At 36.9% G+C, this 20,307-nt stretch overlaps 1 protein-coding gene and 1 non-coding gene across 14 annotated transcripts in view; both read right to left on the reverse strand.

Annotated features, from left to right (window-relative positions):
- LOC141447722 (uncharacterized) overlaps window positions 1-20,307 on the reverse strand; it is a 610,137-nt gene that overhangs the window by 212,536 nt on the left and 377,294 nt on the right. The window lies entirely within an intron of this gene.
- LOC141448285 (U2 spliceosomal RNA) lies at window positions 7,737-7,936 on the reverse strand. Its single transcript, XR_012454933.1, has one exon. It is a non-coding gene; the product is annotated as a U2 spliceosomal RNA (small nuclear RNA).

Consider the following 20,307-nt stretch of genomic DNA (forward strand, 5'->3'; position numbering starts at 1 on the left):
TGTCATGTAACTACTGCAGGCTATCGTTTCTCTATTTCCGGCTGCAATACTGTAGTTGCAACAGCGCTGAACGCTACGAACTCCTGAACTTTTGAATTATATTTAATTCAATATGAGGGCCACGCTAGCCGAGCGGTTATAGGCTAGACCCGCAAAGCTAAGATGTATTGCGGTTCTAGTCTAGCCCTTGGATTTTATTTAATGGTTAATATGAGAAATTTATAGTAAAGTATGTTAGGCGGTTATAGGCTAGACCCGCAAAGCTAAGATGTATTGCGGTACTAGTCTAACCCTTGGATTTTATTTAATGGTTAATATGAGAAATTTATAGTAAAGTATGTTAGGCGGTTATAGGCTAGACCCGCAAAGCTAAGATGTATTGCGGTACTAGTCTAGCCCTTGGATTTTATTTAATGGTTGATATGAGACATTTGTAATGAAGTATGTTAGGGGGTTATAGGCTAGACCCGCAAAGCTAAGATGTATTGCGGTACTAGTCTAGCCCTTGGATTTTATTTAATGGTTGGTATGAGACATTTGTAATGAAGTATGTTAGGGGGTTATAGGTTAGACCCGCAAAGCTAAGATGTATTGCGGTACTAGTCTAGCCCTTGGATTTAATGGTTAATATGAGAAATTTATAGTAAAGTATGTTAGGCGGTGATAGGCTAGACCCGCAAAGCTAAGATGTATTGCGGTACTAGTCTAGTCCTTGGATTTTATTTAATGGTTAATATGAGAAATTTATAGTAAAGTATGTTAGGCGGTTATAGGCTAGACCCGCAAAGCTAACATGTATTGCGGTACTAGTCTAGCCCTTGGATTTTATTTAATAGCTATGAGAAATTTACAGTAAACTATGTTAGGCGGTTATAGGCTAGACCCGCAAAGCTAAGATGTATTGCGGTACTAGTCTAGCCCTTGGATTTTATTTAATGGTTAATATGAGAAATTTACAGTAAAGTATGTTTGTTAGTCGCCTCCGTCCACGACTACTCGAATATTCGGGAAAAATATTTCCAGTGAATTATAGGTTTATGTGTTTGTAATCACTGTACACAGTTTACAGGAAATGGTAGCATCCGTTTGCAGGCAAAAATCTTGCGCGAAAAAGAGGAAGGCACTTTTGAGGAAGGCCTAACCACTTTCTCACTTACGAAAGTGTCTTTAATCGAATTTTCCAAAGAAAATGATTCAAGGGTTGGGGATTGAGTAGTTAGCGTACTGGACTTAAGGGTAGATTAGTTCTCTTCCTAGGAGCTTCTTACAGCTCACAGTTTGCTCTGTGAGAACACTTTTGCCGGTAGTGCACTAAAAAAAACAAACCTCTAATGTCCTCCGATGTAGTCGCATCTTAAATTTAAAAAAAGTTAAGATAACATAAGATGGGGCTGGGTACAATCCTTTCAAATCATGCAGCAAATAGAAAGCTTGTTGCATAGTTTAAAGCTCAGCTTCATTTCTCTTTTTTCTTTTTTTTTTTGTTCTTTAAATTATTCATAAAAGAACAATCTTAAGAAAGGGCGAACCAAGACGAGAAAAGATATGGAAACTCAAGAATGAAAACATAAGAACAGATAAATAAATAATATTTCTCAAAGTGTCTTCAAGAAAAATCACAAGGGAAATTAGCGACTTCACTGGTGCTACAATTTCCTCTGTTTTTCTTTTTTGTTGCATTTTCCTTCTGGGTAAAAAGAGAGAGAGGATTGAAACGGGAAATCACAACCTTATTTAAAAAGATTTAATCATTTTTTGTGTATTTAATGATGAGCTGCATACAGTCTCTTGGTTTTAGTACCTATCTATAATTAATATAGACATTACGATAAGTGCAGTTTGGGGGGAGGGGGGGAGAAGGGTGAATCTTAAAAATTACTCTATCCTAAATAAGGATTTATAATATCGAGGAAATGTTAAGTAATTCGGAAGAAATCCCTAGAGAAGTAAGGTAAACATTAATTTTTATTCGTTCTTATGGTTAATATGAAACTGTTATTCCTCTGTGTGTGTGTGTGTGAAAAAAAGGTAGGGGAATTAGCTGAGTGGGTAGCGTACTGGATTCAAGCTCTTCTTTCTAAATTCAAGCATTTCTTTAATTCTAGAATTTCCCTAAATCGTATTAATCGTGGAACAATGTTGCAAATATACAAATTGTTGATTCACGATTTGCAGTAAAGTTTAAAGGAAAATCGCAGGAACCATTTTACGAGAAAATCTTAAAAATACGGAAAACTCTATCCGGGTACAGTAGCATTTCCGGTCGGCCAATTTTCTAGTCAAATTTCAAAAAATTCCATTCCGTATTTTGATTCTTATTTATTATTAAGTACAGATGGTAATACAGTACAATAAACTGTAATGAAACTTTAGAAGAAAAGCCTAACCTTAATTTTCTGACTGAAGTCAAATTTTCTGGGAAAAAAACGTTTCCTAGATAAGAGGATTTGCAAAGTGTTTAGCGTGTACTGGCTTTTCACGCGGATATCCTTTGGTCTTATATTTCAGCTGCTAGACCTTAGAGTTTTTCACTTCCTGGGAGTTTCTGGCAGCCCCCCCTCTCTCTCTCTGTCTACTGATAAGATAAGATAAGATTCTAATAGGGTGGCCCTTAAGGCCTACGCCACTGCGACCCCTTTGGATCTATTGTGACTCTCACCACTCTAAAACTCACCCTACAGACCTGTCCTTTTAATCAGACTCTTAATGCTGGAGAACGACTCCTGGTGTAAAGCTCTCAGGCCTTGGTTTTCCCCTCCCCCCCGAGAAGTAACATCCTTAGGCTGGAAACATAGTTGAGCGGTGAGCAAAGCGGCGATGATAGCTGCTTCAAATCAAAGAGACCGACTTGCAGCTAGCATAGGTGACGGTTCAGTCGCGTTAATCCAGTTCCATTTCTTTCCCAACACAAATCGGTTGTGATGTAAGAAGATCCTTTTGATCCCATAGAGGTTTATTTAAAAAAAAACTACACCAATAAATGCGCAATATCCATTTTAACCTTGAAAATAGATCGCGATAAGAGCGAAGAAATCAAACATGTCACAACACGTTGCTCTACTCTCTCTCTTGGTAGCGTCGCTCTATCTTCGCTTTGCTCCCCACGGTTAACTTGTGTTTGTTTTCACCGTTTTACTCTTCGCTATCATCGCCACCTTGCTCGCCGCTCCACTATGTTTCCAGCCTTAGCCAAGACAAACCCCTCACACTGACACAACACGTGTAGTGCTTATTTCCTCCTCCTCCTCCTGACAGAACCTACAAAGGCTATCCATCTGCCAGGCTCATGCGATGCATGTGTTTTCTGAGCCTGCAGTGGCCTGGTTAATAGGCCTACAATTATCCTTATATAACCCCACACGGCCTTGACGGATAAATTCTGCAGTCAGCCTGTCCACTGTGAGATGCACTAAAAAAAGACATCAGGTGCCACCAGATCTCAGATAAGGTTGCTTTTTAAATTGAAGAAAAAAAGCCTAAATTAATAATTAAATTTTCATCAGTAATAAAACGTTTTATGGTCCCCCTGAATATGAACAAATCTTCCTACTTCCGTCACACATATTTGTAAAACTTTCACCTATAAAAGGGACCTCAAAAAATCGTATTTCCTGTGTTGAAACAAAATCAGAAAAATTGTGCATACTTCCTCTAACAGGTAGTTGAGTAAAAAAATATTATATTACCACAAATAAATTAAATTTGCGTAGTAAATAAAATATAAGGATTTGATAAACAATAATTACATAGAATATTGTATTATTATAAATTAATTATATTAATCAATAAAATTATTAAAATTTTACAATAATAACCATGTTTAAATAAATAATGCAGAACACGTAGCCCCAAACACGTTCTCAATTCTCAACCAAACACACTAGCACACTCTAGCAGTGTCCAACAAAACTAATTCAGTTAATAGAATACGTGAGCGCTGTTTACATATTCTTGTTTTCTTTTTTCTGCGCTTGCGCATTTAGACCAATCCTTGGGTGGGGGGGAGAGAACTTATTAACAAATATTTTTGTAATATAATAATCTAACCTTGCCTGTTCTTAAAAAAAAAAAAAAATTAATTATGAAGTGAAAAACTATTTCCCATTGTCTTTTCTTTTTTTTTTCATAATTTTGTATTCAATTTTGTTTACTCCGTGTTGATTGCTAGGGGGGGGGATTAGTTGAATTTTTCATTCCCATCTAAAAGTTATTTTACAAGTCTGAGGAAAAGTTTCTGAAACAAAAATTACTAAGCCTGCTTCTCGTAGTTTTTGTCTCCTGAGATAGTCAACTATTTAAAGTGGATTTTTTTTTTTTAGTAATTTCAATTACTGAATCTGAAACCTTATTGGATAGAAAAACCACCATTCATGGAATTCGAACACGTTTTTAATGAATGGAAAATATGTTTTAATTTTTTTTTTTTTTTTAATTAAATTTTAATGCCAATAATTCAGCTAAATATGAAATCATAACATAAAAATTGTACAGATATGAAATTCATTATCGTGTGGTGAGAACATACATACATTCATGGGAAAGAATAAATAAACAAAAATAACAATAATAAAAAATAGGAGGTATCTTTTTGAAAAAAAAAAAAAGTATACTCGTACGCGCATGTATGAACATGAGCACGTCTGTTTTATACATGTTTACACTTGCACACAATGGCGCGCGCTCTTCTCCAACATAATGTATTTATTTCTGTGTATTGGTAAGAGCGTTTTTTGTAACCATCTCACTCTCTCTTTCAGGTTTAGGTACACCTGGATAAAAAAAAAAAAAAAACCTTGTTCACTATATATTCTTTTCACCTTGTACTCGTACTACAGCGCTGCAATGCTGGAAACTGGTAGCAACTTCATTGTCGGAACAAGTTTCCATCTATACAATGGAAACGATACACAACAATACGTACCCCCTCCCACCACTTCCAGTTTCAATGTACAGGCGCTTCATACCCAATATTCTATTTGAGTTTCCTTCTACTCGTATTCAATTTCTCTTAGTGGTGGCAAAAGGGAGAGTATTTTGATTGTGACAAATTTACGAATTAAGGGGGGGGGGACTTCTAAATGGGTATTTCCGGTAGTAGATCAAAATCAAAAATTCGCATCGTTTCCTTTTTTTGCTCCACGATTTACATCAAATTAAAAATTTTAGTTACTCACCGAAATCCAAAAAAAAAAAAAAAAATTGAATTAAATACCTTATCAAATATTCTAATCTTTGATCAAAGTAGACACGACTTAAAAATCATTTAATCAATCAACTCCACTCAACGTTTTTGAAAATTTGAACCACAAGACATACTTTAACAACGTAAATTTAAAGTATCTTTGATTTTATCTATCGTAACGCGCGTAAATCTGACCGATTTTGTACTTTCATCCATCATTAGAGGTATTAATCAGTGTTGAGCGATACGGTAACGTAAGTGAAGTCGAAATCTCTACACTAAACTGATTGGGTTAGGTTAGATTAGATTTCCTCTGACGGTGGATGAATATCCGAAGCAAATCAGGGATAATAATAATAATAATAGTAATAATGAGGGAAGGGATTAGCTATGCGGTTAGCTTACTGGACTCCCACGCGGAGGTCCCGGGTTCGAATCCAGCTGCTGACCCTTAGATTTTCTCTTTCTAGAAGCATCTTACAGCTCAATGTCCGGTGATGGTACGGTGTTGTCTGTAACGAGAGAACACTGTCCGGAGGCCGGCAGTGCACTGAAAAGAGCTCCGGGTGCCAATAACCTTAGATGTTGATGCGCCTTAAATCATTAAAAACAAAAAAAAATAAAAAGACGTGTTTATTTTAAAAGGTCAGGAACTCAAAGGACAATAGAATTTTGATAATTATTATCAGCAAGAGTGTTTTATTGTAATATTCCAATCAAATATCTTTTTATTATCAAAAATTTAAATTTAAAAAAACACCTAGAAGCAAACGGTTGTCATGGAATCCCCCCAGACTAGACTGGAAAAGACTAGAAACTAACCAAAGCTACAAAACTTCTCGCCAGACTACTCGACAAACGATCTAAACTTAACCTAACTAACAAAAGACTCTTTATATCTACTGTTACTGCGACCTACTTGGTCACACGGCATCGAAGTAAGGGGGATCGACTAAGCGTTCCCAACTCACTACGCCTCCAGGCATTACAGTCCAAAAATACTTCAAAAACTTCTTAACGCTCCGTTCTATGTATCTAACCTCACACTATCCATAATGACCTTAAAATCCCTTTCATTACAGATATTGCTAACACTCGTTTTCTCAAATTCATCATTCCTCTACAGCAGCTCATCCTAACCCCCTCTCATAGAACACCTATCTTCCTCCCACATTACACCAGGTAATCCTCTAAGGAGGATTGAAGAGAAGATGGCCTCTCGTGATCTACTCTTATCGTGAGAGCAATACACGTTACTGGAGTGACACCACTGGGTGCCTTCTACACTCGTATATTTTCACGTATTTTTTTATCAGGTACCATATTTGCTTGTTGCAACTACCGTTGCAGTTGTAAATTCCAATAAAAGATTTAAAAAAAAAATTATTTAAACTAAATTGCGAAAAAATAAAATTGTTTGAATATTTAAACATGATTTTTGTTTTTTGTATTTTTATTTTTTGAGCCAACAGTTTGTCTAATGGTCGTTTAAATCAACAAATTTTCTGTTTTTAAAATAATAAAAAGCTTCTTTTTTTCCCCCTTGAGCTTTCCCTGGGTATAAAAAGTTCCTATTTTATTACAAACTTTGTAAGCTAAAAACAGTGTTAAATTCAAATTATCTCCAGGGTTAGGCAAGGCGGGGCGGGGGCGGAAATACGGACTGAAGGAAGTTTGGAACAATAAACTCTAAGAACCGTGAAACATGAAATTTTTCATGAAAATTTATTATTTTTCAAAATATTTTCCATATAGTAAATAAAGTTTTGACATTTTTACTATGTTGGGAGTTTATTTTTAAATGTAAAATAATGTTTTGTTAAAAGTAACAGTTGTAAATTGAGTGAGTAGGTAGTAAGTTAATGTAGTGAGAGTGAATTTTCTATTTGAACATAAATCTTATGCTTTATAACCTTCTGAGCTTTAAAGGGAAATCGCGAGTTCTCTGGTGAAGGTGGTATGGAAGAGCCATCTTGCGGTGAGATCCATACTACAAGAGATATTTAATAAATTTTGCTCAGAACTAAAATAATTACGTCGTATAATCTGTAAAGTAAAGTAATCGCCAATTTTTTCAGGGCGGGGCTCAACGTCCAACTACTAATTTAGGTGTCGTGGACGGGGGGGGGCGGAAGCTCATACTTCACTATAAACTATTTTTTCTAAAATATTATTACGCGGGATTCGAACTGGGGGATCTCTCCTCACTTACAAAGCCACGCTCTTGACCACTACACCCAACACCGGAGAACAGCGGAACTGCACACCACACAATCAGAGGGCAAACGATGGGCTATCTTGAGAGAGACAATGTGCTGCCAAAGAACCTGCCTCGGAGCGTAGCGGTGGCCTGTTTTCGTTTGGTCAATGGACATAATTACCTGCAGGCACGCTTATTTAAGATCGGGGTAGTTGAAAACCCGAACTGTGTGCTTTGCGGGAACGGGCACATGACAGGAGACCATATTTTTGAGTGCGAAGCCTTGTCCCATTTGACTGCGACTACTGACGAGCTCTCTTCAAGAGCGAAAATATATTGGGCTGCGAGACATCTAATGGCCGAGCGCCAATGATGTATGGCATTACAAAAAAAACTACATCCAACACCCGCCCCTGTAAAAAAATATAAAAAATACGAATTCCAAAAAAAAATCAGTTTAATCTTCTGGGTTCTCTATGGAGACCGTACCAGAGATTAAGCTGATAAGAACAGATACTACACTTTTAACTTAGCCAAAAGGCCCGAGAAGCGATATCTGGATAAGAATAAGATGTCGTTGATAGTGTAGAGGACATTCAAAGGCTAGACAAAGTGATTGTGAAAGGTTTATTCAGTTAAGCTTGTTTGACGTGGATACACGGTGCGTTCGACGTGTATACTCGTTGTGAAAAATATAAAATTGCCATTAACTAAAAAAACTTGAAATTTTAATAAAATACAATAAGAATATTATTTGGTGGGATGTTTCCTTTATCTTACCAATAGAACTGCGGTGAGAGTCTGCCAAATGATAAGTGGTTGGTACATGTTTGGTCTCCGCATTAGAGATTGGGGAATTATGCACACAAATAGAATATGCTCTCAACCCTTGTGCAATGCCGTTTTTTTACCTTAGATAGAGCTTCAGACCTCAGCACGAGCATGATTTCATTTTGCACAGAATTCAAAGCTCTTTTCTTCCTTGTAAAAGCTCTTGGCGTCCCTAGTTAACTAGTGCAATGCATACGTGAAGCGGTGCAAGATTTTGAATGAGAGCACAGAATGCTCTGCTGTAATCTCAAATCCCTAAGAGAGATTGCAGAAAAAGTCGCTTGCACAGTGACTATTATGATTATTGTAAACTTATGGTTGTTTTGCCCCCTGCGTTCGACGTGTATACCACGTCATTGTCTGATTTTAATTCCGCACACTGTGGTGGAGTTTTTTAAAACTAAATTCCACCCTTAACTGGTTAAAGGGGTTAAATCTTGAACAGTAATATTATCTTTAATTCCATTCAGCCCTTCAGCCTTCCTAATCAAATCTATTTATCCGCCTAAAAATTAACAGTCTGTGGTCTTATATTTTTTTGTGAATGTACAGATTTGAACTCAGTCAGTCCTTTAGTTTTGACGTCACCTTGATGAGGATGTACAAAACTGTAACTTAAAGAAGAATTTTGTTCGACTATTTTGTTCGACCTATCAATAAAGCTTAGGAAAATAGAACAATAACGGAGGAAAATGACAGACGTATAGAATACCATAGTGAGCAAAATAAGAAAAAAAACTGTGGAAACTACATACATGAATAGAATGGAAAAGTTTGTTTTTCTTGTATTTTCTCTGTTATAAAACTTCCTTTGTAAAAGAAAAAGTTGGATGATACAAAAATAACTAAAATGAGACTTTAGGAAAATTTCACGTGAACAAAAAGAAAACCTCGTACACATATTACATACGTATATCCGACTGATCATATCCGGCTCGGGAAAAACTACCAATGTTACAGAATTTCCATTGAAAAATGGGTGTGGGGGGGGAAATGAAGTTTTATTACAATGAAAAAGTTTTTCTTTTCTCCTTTACTTATAACCAAAGGAAAGTTTCATGCTCATAATGAAAGAAAACTATAAATTGTGAAAAATCGGGTCGATTATTTGAAAATATATATAATTATTGGACATGGAATCCCCATACTAGACTGAAAAGACTAGGAACTAACCAACGCTACAAACTTCTCGCCAGACTACTTTGAAACGTTCGAAACTTAACCTACGAAGGTCGTTTGAAAAGTCCGTGCAAAGTCAGAGAGATAGCACCACTGGCGCGTATCGTGGTTATGTTTAGTTAGTAGCATCTCTTGGAAGAACACACACCAAGTTTCAGCCAGATCGGTCTATTTCTTTGTGTTTGGCATTCGTTTGAATCGAGGAAGTCGAGTGATTTTCAAAAAATGGACGAAAAAGAATTTCGTGTGTTGATTAAACACTACTTTATGAAAGGCAAAACGCCTCAGGAGACTAAAGAGAAGCTTGATAAACATTATGGTGACTATGCACCTTCGATTAGAACAGTTTATAAGTGGTTTCAAAATTTTCGGAGTGGCCATATGGGCACAAGTGACCGCTGAACGTTCTGGACGCCCTGTTGAGGTTACTACTCCAGAAATCATTGATAAAATTCATGATATGGTGATGGATGACAGAAGAGTGAAGGTGCGTGAGATTGCTAGTGCTGTGGGCATCTCAAATGAACGGGTACATAATATTTTACATCAACATTTGGACATGACAAAGCTATCCGCAAGATGGGTGCCGCGATTGCTCACGCTTGACCAAAAACGAAATCGTGTGAAGTGTTGCAAGGACGGTTTGCAGCTGTTCCAGAAGAATCCGCAGGACTTTAAGCGTCGTTTCGTCACTGTGGATGAAACATGGATACATCACTACACTATTGAGACCAAAGAACAATCTAAACAATGGGTTACCAAGGGGGGAATCTGCGCCAAAAAAGGCGAAGACTGTTCCTTCGGCCGGAAAGATTATGGCGACTGTCTTTTGGGATTCGCAAGGAATAATCCTCATCGACTATCTGGAAAAGGGTAAAACTATTACAGGTGGATATTATTCATCGTTATTGGACCGTTTGAAAACCGAGCTGCAAGAAAAAACGCCCACGATTGGCCCACAAAAAAGTCCTTTTCCATCACGACAACGCACCAGCTCACACCTCAGCAGTTGTGGTCGCAAAATTAATGGAAATAGGGTTCCAACTCGTTTCACATCCCCCCTATTCTCCAGACTTGGCTCCCTCGGACTACTATTCGTTCCCCAATATGAAGAAATGGCTGGCGGGAAAAAGATTTTATTCAAACGAGGAGGTGATTGCAGAAACGAATGGCTATTTTTCAGACTTGGACAAATCCTATTATTCGGAAGGGATCAACAAACTAGAGCAGCGTTGGTCGAAGTGTATAAGCCTAAAAGGAGAATATGTTGAAAAATAAAAAAGGTTTACCCCAAAAAATTAAGTAGTTTTTATTTTTGCACGGACTTTTCAAACGACCCTCGTACATAGCAAAAGACTCTTATATCTACTGTTACTGCGACCTATTTGATCATACGGCGTCGAAGTATGGGGATCGACTAAGCGTTCTAACTCACTACGCCTCCAGGCATTACAGTCCAAAAATTCTTCGAAAACTTCTTAACGCTCTGTGTATCTAACCTCACCAACCCATAATGACCTCAAAATCCGTTTCACTCAAAGAAGTTGCATAAACTCGTTTCCCTCAAATTTCATTCCTCTACTGCAGCTCATCCTAACCCTCTCATAGAACACCTATCTTCCTCCATATTACCAGGTAATCCTCTAAGGAGATTGAAGAGAAGATGGCCTCGTGATCTTCTCTTATCGTGAGAGCAGAGCACGTTACTGGAGTGGCACCACTGGGTGCCTTCAGTTCCCCAATAGATTTTCTTCTATTTCTTTTTTCTTTTACCATACTTGCTTGTTGCATTGGTAAATTCCAATAAAAGATTAAAATATATATATATATCGTATATTATTATTATATAAGTATATAATTTGAAAGTGAGGAAAAATATTTTTCTTGCGTGAAAATTCACTTGACTTTCTATTACTAGAATTTAGATGATTATTTTTTTACTTGGAACTTGGAATTTGTACTAAAAAAGGTAGTTGAGTGTGATACCGTTGAAGGAAACGAGGGTATAAATAACATAACAAATAATGTTAATGTTATTTATGTTGATTATTATGACTAACTTCGTTTAAAGCAAAACTTGTTTAATTAATTTTGATTTCTATGCAAAATGTTCTCTCTGGAATCTTTTTAATGAATTAAAGTGGGGCCTTGTTTTTCCGCTAAGGCGGCAAACGAGTTACTGGATAGCAATCTTCTTGCGTCCAGGTATGAGATATTCTTCTCGCCCATTAATTGCTTTAGAGTTTTCTCTTTCTTATATTGGGGACACATATTCACGTTAGTTGCCAAATGGCTAGCACTGCCGCAATTCACACACTTAGGTGTGTTATCTTTACATTGAGATGCTTCATGATTCTCCCCACATTTCCCACATCTTACATTCCCTTTACATTGGTCTTTAAAGTGACCAAATCGTAAACACTGTTTACATTGTATAACATTTTGAACGTAATTGTGCACTTCGCATCTTACGTAATGTATATACATGTATTGTGGTAACTGCTGTCCCCTAACCGAGAACAAAACCGACCGAGTGGGAACGAATTTTGTTTCTTTCGTATCCCTGTCTATCACCTTTCGCTTTAATCTTCTGATTTCTATTAGCTGGTATTCAGCCCCTAATGGGCCCCTCATAACCTCCTTTATCTCCTCTTCTGTCAGATCCGTGTCTACATCCCTAATTACTCCCCTTCTCTGCAATAAATATCTGGGTATGTATACTCGGAACCCCTTTTCCTTTAGAATTGCGGAACTCACTAATCTGTTGGCCGCTACCCCATTGTTCATCTCAACTCTCATTCTATTTACGCCGAGCTTTTTAATTCCGTCGATACTTTTGGCAATGTCTATGTGTTTTTCGTATAATAGTTTCCCAACTGACATTGGGTGCACCCTCGAAAGCCCCTTTTTGTCCTTGTTAGTGCTTTCCACTATAACATAAAAGGGTCCTAAATCCGTACTTTGATATGCCATATTTGTGTATCCATTTGTACTTTTGTTCGCCTTGGTGTAAATTTGTTCATCACTTACCTTGTTTGCTTCTTGGTTGGTGCTTACCTCAGTCAGTTCCATAGCTACCTTCACATCCGGTTGGCGCAACATGCTTCTAGTGGTAGGGACCGATCCACTCTCCGTCCCTTTACGCTTTCCAGCCACGTTCACCACCTTCTTAGCTGACTTAGTAGGCATATTTGAGATTTTTATTAATATTTTTGAATTTTCAAAAAACGCTTTGTTATAGTTGCTAGTGTTTCCACAGTAATAATAAGATATTATTGAATCCCAGAGTTCCATCCCTTTTTTTTTTATCAAGAATCAATCATCTTGTTTTTATTTTTCCAGACAGTGCGGGAGTGTTAACGCCGCGGAAAATGTTTGTTTAATGGTCCTATGTTTCTTTCTTAAACAAAGAAAATTTTAACCAGTGCGCAAAAATAAAAAAATAATTCGGTTTTCCAAATTTTGTGAAAAGAAAATTTCCTGCTGCATGAGTCTTCTTTTTAAATTTAAAAAAAGTTTATTTTTAAATTGTGTCCAGTGTTTTTGTGAGAAGAAAAAATTAGAGACTGGAATCTCTGACAGCCAAACATCATGCATTTGTAACTGCAACAACGGATTGTCATAGCCCCGGCCCCATAACAATGTCAAGGTAAGGAGGGGAAATTGTAGTTGGCCATATTTATGACGGTTATGTGCCCGATATGGTATGACACTAATGTTTGCCCATAAATCACGTTATACCTCTATGTGGTACGTGATTGAGCCGAACATTCCAATCACTCATGTTTGAATAATTAATTTTTTTGCTTTCGTAATGTGTAATTCCATTTAATTTTTTGTTCTTTCTTAGGTTCACTAGTTGAATAATGTACCAATGTACAATTCACCAGGTAGCGTACAATGTTTCTTCATATTCTGTCTAATTTTCGGGTTAACTTGCCCTCAAACTACCGAATTAGCTATTGAGGTCGCAAGGGTATTTTACTATACTTTTTTTTTCACTTTAACAAATAAAATACAGTACCTAGATCGGGGGAATCGAACCCACTAAACCAACAATACATCTAAGCATTACGGGCCTTGCCTACAACCGCTCGGCTACCGTGACACCTAGCCACTTTTAATCTTAAAAAAAGTTTTGTAATGAATTGGGATTTTAGTTTTAAATTTTTATACTCACCTCCTTAGAAAATTGGTTAAAAAAATGGGCTATCAAACTGAACGAAACAAAATCTCAAAATATTACCTTCACTCTTCGACGCATCACTCTTCCTCCTGTCTTTTACAATTTTATTCCTTTACTAGTAGTCAACGTAGTCCGCTACCTTGGGTTTTACCTTGGCAGAAGACTTACATGGAACCCTCATACTCGACTTAAGAGAACAGAATTCAACAGACGCTTCCGACAACTGAAAAGACTACTCGACAACAGATCAAAACTCACTCTGGACAACAAAAGACTTATATATTAAAGCCAGTCTGGGCTTATGGCATCAAACTGTGGGGTTCAATCAAACGCTCAAATCAGCAAAGGATCCAGTCCTTGGCAGTCTAAGATTCTTCGCTCTACAGTTAAACGCTCCTTTCTACGTCACCAATCAAACCCAGACTTGAACATTCCTTTCGTGCAACACAAGTTGCAAAAACACGATACAGAAAATTCCATCTTAACATTCAAACACATCACAATCCACTTGTACAACATCTATCTTCAGATAACACTTCCAGACATCTTAAAAGACAGTGGCCACGCGATCTCCTCTCTGATGAAGAAAGTCAGTAGAATTTAGAATGTTTTTTGGAGTGTTACCGCTGGGTAACTTCTCCACTCTGATATGTGTGATATGTTGGGTTATTGTTACCCTTGGTGCTTATAACGCAAAACGCGTTGATTGTAACTAAATAAATGAATAAAAAAAATAAATTTAAAGATCAAAACTCACTCTAGACAGCAAAAGACTTAATTTATACTTCTATTTTGAAACCCATCTGTGGGCGTATGGAATAGAGCTGTGGGGTTCAACTAAACGCTCCAATCTACAAAGGATTCAATCTCTTCAATCTAAAATACTTCGAACTAATTGAAAACGCTCCAACCTGGACTGTACCACACTGACATTAACATTTCTTTTGTCACCCAAGTCGCTGAAAACACGATTCAGAAAACTCTCCACTTCAGCCTGCAATCTCATATAAATCCCTCTAGCTAAAAATCTTTCTTCAAGAACTCTTCCTGACAACCCGGGCAAGACGTCTTAAAAGACAGTGTGGCCTCGTGATCTCCTCTCTAGTGAAGAGAGTGGACTAACCATATAATGTTTTGGAGTGTTACCACTGGGGGTAACTTCTCCACTCGTTACTTATTTGTTACTCGGTTATCATTGTTACTTTTAGCGCTGACGCGCTGATTGTAGCACAATAAACGCAAAACAAAAAAATTATTATTAAAAATATTTATTTTTTATAATTAAACGGAATTATCACAATAACAAATACATATTTATATGGCCATTATAATATCCTTCTTCGAAACTTCAGTCCAAGTAGAGTAGAGGGGGTAAGCGAATAATTTTAAATATGTGTTTTGCGTGTTTCAATATTTATGAAAAATAATAGCATGTACGAAAATATAGCAACAGCAGGAGCTCTATTGTATCTAAACCATATTGTTGTGTATATAATTAATTAATTATGGAAGCCTGTTTTTAATTAGCCAATAAACAGGAAAGCTGTATATTTTTAAAAAATATAATGCTGAAACTGAATTTCAATATCACATTAACCGAAGACTTCAATCGATATTAGCACACGAAGTAAGTGAAAACAAAGGAAACAAAAAACCTTCCAACCCCGAGATATTAATTAATTGCCACTAGAATCGATGTATAATCGATATCGATGTCCAAAAAAAAGTGGTTTTTTTTTTTTATATAGAAAATGATTTAAGTGTGTTTGTGTGGATACGTACGTGAACACTGTAAATCAAAAATGTAAATTTGCAGGAAGTTATAACCTTACATTTTATTTGAGTACTCCCATATGACCCAGACAGGAAATTAACGAAGGAAAGCCCTAAACCGGAAGTACCATTTTGCAGACTAGTTTTTTTAACTTTTGAGGGGGGGGGGGAATTTCCACGGAAATAAACGCATCGATTTTTTTTTTTTTTTTTTTTTAACTTCCGATCAGATCTAAATCTTTTGTTTGAAACATTTTTCAAGGAAAATTTACATTTAGGGCTTTTTTTGGGGGGTGGGTGGGGGGTGGGAAATGGGTAAAACAGGAAATGGAGAATTATTGTTCTAAAATAAAATTTTGAAGAAATGGGGCGGCAAAAATTCAGAGATTTTTAAGAAAATTGCTCAACCGGAAGTTGTAATTTTTACTCTTTACGTAATGGATTTTTCACTATTTTGATTTGCTCGTCACTCGTCGTTAGTGGCATTTCCGTTTTAGCTGGTTTTGGCCCCCCCCCCAAAAAAAAATTTCTTTTTCCGGGCTTTTTATGGTGACAATTCGAAAATTTAAAATACGAACTTTTTTGTGACTTTTTCCCTTTTTGGAGTTATCTTGACTCACAGACATAATGTACAGCCAGAACCATTCACAAAAATCATTTTGCTGAATTTAAAACATCTTAAAACCGGTATTTTTAAGGTGGAAACCAGTATTTCCGGTTGAAATCATTAAAGGGGTCACATTCTTTCTGCGAACAAATATCTGAAAGTGACTCATCAATAACCTAATCTGTACAGTTAAAAAGAAAAATCCTCCACTTGTTAAGGAATCAAAATAAATAAACCATTATCATACTGATGAGGATCTGCTTCGATAGAAACGTCACCAAATAACAATAAATGACGTGTTTTTTTAACGTCATCAATCTTCAAATAAATAAAGTACCCTCATTATAGCTAGACTAGAGATAAGTCCACATTTAATAGAGTTCCCAATAGGCCAGACTATCGTATCTCTAGCGATTGCAATTTAGATCTATATGCAAGCCGGTGATAGATGAAAGATTCTGCCAACGTTATCTGTTTAGCTAACAGGCTATACTGTATTATTAATGACGTCACTAGTTTTATCAATGACATTATCACTGTTAAGTTTATTCCTTGCTTCTACTTATTATTACTTAATCAAGGAAAATTATTTCTCAAATTACAGGTCCAGGGGAAAAAGGTTTTTATTAATTTATTTTTCCCGAATAGAATCTTGAATTTTTCTCGACAATGACTTCGTGGATTTTCTTTAAATTATGAAAAGAAAATTACTCTCATTAATAGCAGTTTTCTTGTTCACCTGTTGGACCTCCATTTTTTATATTTTTCAATTCTGTTTTTTTTTGAAGATGAAATAGTTACAAGAGAGTTGACGGTTAGCCAGATGCCTACGAAATCCACGAAAGGAAGATAGCAACCTCTAACTAGTTAGAGGTAACTCTTCCTGTGTTAGTTAGACTCAGGAATTTACTCGGTCTTCAGAGCATCTGCGCAAAGTATGACGTCAGAGTTTTTCTTCCATGAACGAGCATTTCATCTTTGAATGAATGAATGAATAAATATTTATTTCTATAAATATTATATGCATAAAATAAATACAGAAGTATAATGTATAATACATTTTAACCTTCTCATCTAGTGAAGAAAGAGAAAGGTTAGGTGAGGAGGATGGGAATGCAGGGATAAAAAGGAGAGGAAAAACCTGCAGCTAGTGTAGAGAGTTAGAGGAGTATCTGTTTTATTCTTTTGTGTCCTGTAGGTTATAGAAGGATCTGTAGGAGGCTATGTCGCGGCAGTGTGGATTAAGATGACAGTCTAGAGTGGGTAAAGGAGTTTTAGCAGACGATTTTTGGATATAGGAGTGTACCGGGGGATAATGGACGCAGTCTCCGTGGAGTGTGTCAAATCTAGGGCGTCGTGGAGCGAGTCTGTTGCGAGTCTCCAGAAATTTGTTCTTGTGTTGTCCTGGAGTTTCTCTTGATGTTACCAACTACAAGTCCAGGGCTCCAAGTCGGAGCAAGCGTAGAGCAATGTCGGCCTAATGACCACTTTGTTTTTAAAGGAGGAATTTGTTGGTCACAGTCATTTTGCAGTCACATGAGAACATTTCATCTTTTTTCTTGAACAGAAATCCTGTCTTAGATTATCCGTTGCTAAGTATTTAGAATGATGTTTGTGTTTCCTCATCAAGAGGTTAAGTTTCTTGCGAAACTTCAGTGAATAAAATTTATTTTGGGCCATCACCCACACTGCACCTGCATCTTGCTCAACATCTTGCTCAACTTAACATGGCATTTTGAAACTGTTCCCAAGACCACTCCTGGGTTAAACGATCTTGTCGTCTCATATACAGACACTCTCCTGGCACTAGGACTAAGTCCTTATTCTGGCTATCAGTTCTCTTCAGAACTTGAGCACACTAGATAGGCTATAAGGCCACTTAGCTGTCCTAGAAGTTGGGGGGGGCCTTGACTAATCAAATCTTGTGAACTTAGTAGAACTTTTTAAAGTAATGTTTAGTGTTTAATTATTGCTTGAGTGCCTTTCTGCTGTGGCTCCCACCTTGATATCTACCACAGCCACTGCAGAAATCACCCATTTGATATTTAATTACTTAATAAAGAATTTTTAAGCTAACATCCAACAAAATAATATAGGATCACTTTAGCCGCTATACTTATCCAGAACAAATTATTTCAAGTGAATTTTGGATCCCTGGAGAATGTAATGCTTAGTTTCCAAGCCCTCTGAGTGTGTGGGCGGGGGGAGAGAGGTAACCGAATTAAAATTAAGCCATTTGTAATTGAAATGAATGCAGAGCATGAATAAATAAGCGGGACATATCAGTATTCCCTTTTAGCGATAAGGACAAATGGGGGACAAAGTACGAGACAGTCAGATTTAGAATTTATCCTTTATTCTAAAACACTTTAATTAACTGTAAGCTAAATAATATACTTTGTATGTAAGCATACATTAAGTTAGAAATTAGGTAAAAGTGAAATTCACTTGTGTATATGTAACTAAGTCACATACATGTGCATGGGTTAACATAAAGAGAGGACTGGGTATATATACTGGGTGTGTACGCATACCAAATAAACCCTTAGCTATTCTTACGCACAAAGACATACCTATACAATCTCAAATTGTAGCCGCTCTCTGGAAGCTGCGAGAGAAGCGTGAAAATGCGGTTACTTTGTAGCTTACTCGCATAACAAGCTCTGATAGCTCTCCTTCTTCCCCCACCGCCACTCTTATTACTTGGTTTACTAAACTGGCAATGTGACGTTGTGTTAAATTTAAATTACATGACTAGCTTTAACTGGCGCTGAGTTTATTTATTTTAGAAGAAGGGTGGACGAGCAGGTGGGAGGGGCGGTTTTGAAACGGAAGTGGGATAAAGTAAACAATGTAGCGAAGTAAAGTGCGTAATTCCTCTTAATTGAACTATACTAATTTTCTAAGGGCATTATTGCATCAGCTAGTTACTTTCAAGACTATCCGAGCGACTTCTATTGTACAGGTAGAAGGATTTCTATGGTAGGAAGTAGTGATTTGCCAGATTTTTGCACTGGAAATGCTTGTTAATTTATAATAAGGGAAGGGATTAGGTGAGTGTTTTAGGGTATTTTGGGGATTGCGGTTAGCGTATTGGATTCCCATGCGGAGGTCCCGGGTTTCAAATCCAGCTGTTGACCCTTAGATTTTTTCTTTTAGGAGCTTCTTACAGCTCACTGTCCGGTGATGGACCGTGTTGTCTGTAACGAGAGAACACTGTCCGGAGGTTGGCAGTTCACTGAAAAAAAGCTCCGGGCGCCAATAACCTCGCAATGATGTTGACGCACCTTAAATCATTAAAAAATAAATAAATAAAAATAATAAAGATATTAAGTAATACCTACAACAAAATAAGAAATATAATAATAGGGAGGTAAGACATTTATCTTAGTGGTTATAGGGTGATAGTGGTCTAGGCGAAGGGAAGTTAGTATTTTTTGTAAAGTGCCATTTCTTGGTGCCTAAGCCCTTTTTTGATGTATAGGAAATAGTTTACTTCGCCTAGAGTTTAAGAAGGAGTAAAAGATTTGCAGAGATAGACTCTGGACCAGTCTTTGTACGAAGAACTGTTAAGGGGGGAACTATAACCGTCACAGATCTCTGAGACGTGTACCTCTCGGACCTTGAATGAACATAAATTCCGAAAAAACTGATAGGTTTCCACATATGATGGGGACATTGTCGACACAGAGACACAACTAAAGTTGTTGGATTAAGAACGGCGATGAGAGATTAAGAAAACACAAATACATTTCCTAAACTGGCTTCCTGTGCCCACTAGTCAAGGAAGATTCCTGAACTAGGGGGGGGGGTGTAATTATCCAGTTTTGGCGAAGAATATGCCATCCTTAGAATCCTGGGTTTTATTCGTTATCTAGGACTTTTCTTTTTTTTGCAAAAAGAACCCAATTTTCATGAACGTTTCCAAAATAAATAAATATGCAATTCAGCACAATATGACTACCATAGTTCAAAGAGAAAATTGAAAATTGTAAACTTTATAAACAATTTTCTCTCAAATAATATACTTATAAAAGGCAGGGATGCTGACGTGGCAGAGAGGGGAGATGTGGGAAAGAAGGGAGTTGATAGAGCGACTTACGCCAACTCAATATTATATTTATAATGAGTGTGTTTGTGACAATCTTAATTATTAATTATGAATAGCTTTGGTGTGGGGGGGGGCGTCAGTGTTTCCGGGTGAAATTAATGGCGGCAATGTATGTAGGAGCAAGTTTCCCTCTATTTGCTAACCAAGGCGCTGGTTGTTTGAAGAACAGTCTTCTTAATTTGTTTAGAGCTGCGATATTTGAGACGCTTTACAAACAACAAACAAAGCTCAACTTCAG

Source organism: Rhodnius prolixus, unplaced genomic scaffold (genome assembly GCF_049639745.1).
Source record: "Rhodnius prolixus isolate KJV_2025 unplaced genomic scaffold, Rpr scaffold_13, whole genome shotgun sequence".
In the NCBI taxonomy this organism is placed as follows: domain Eukaryota; kingdom Metazoa; phylum Arthropoda; class Insecta; order Hemiptera; family Reduviidae; genus Rhodnius; species Rhodnius prolixus.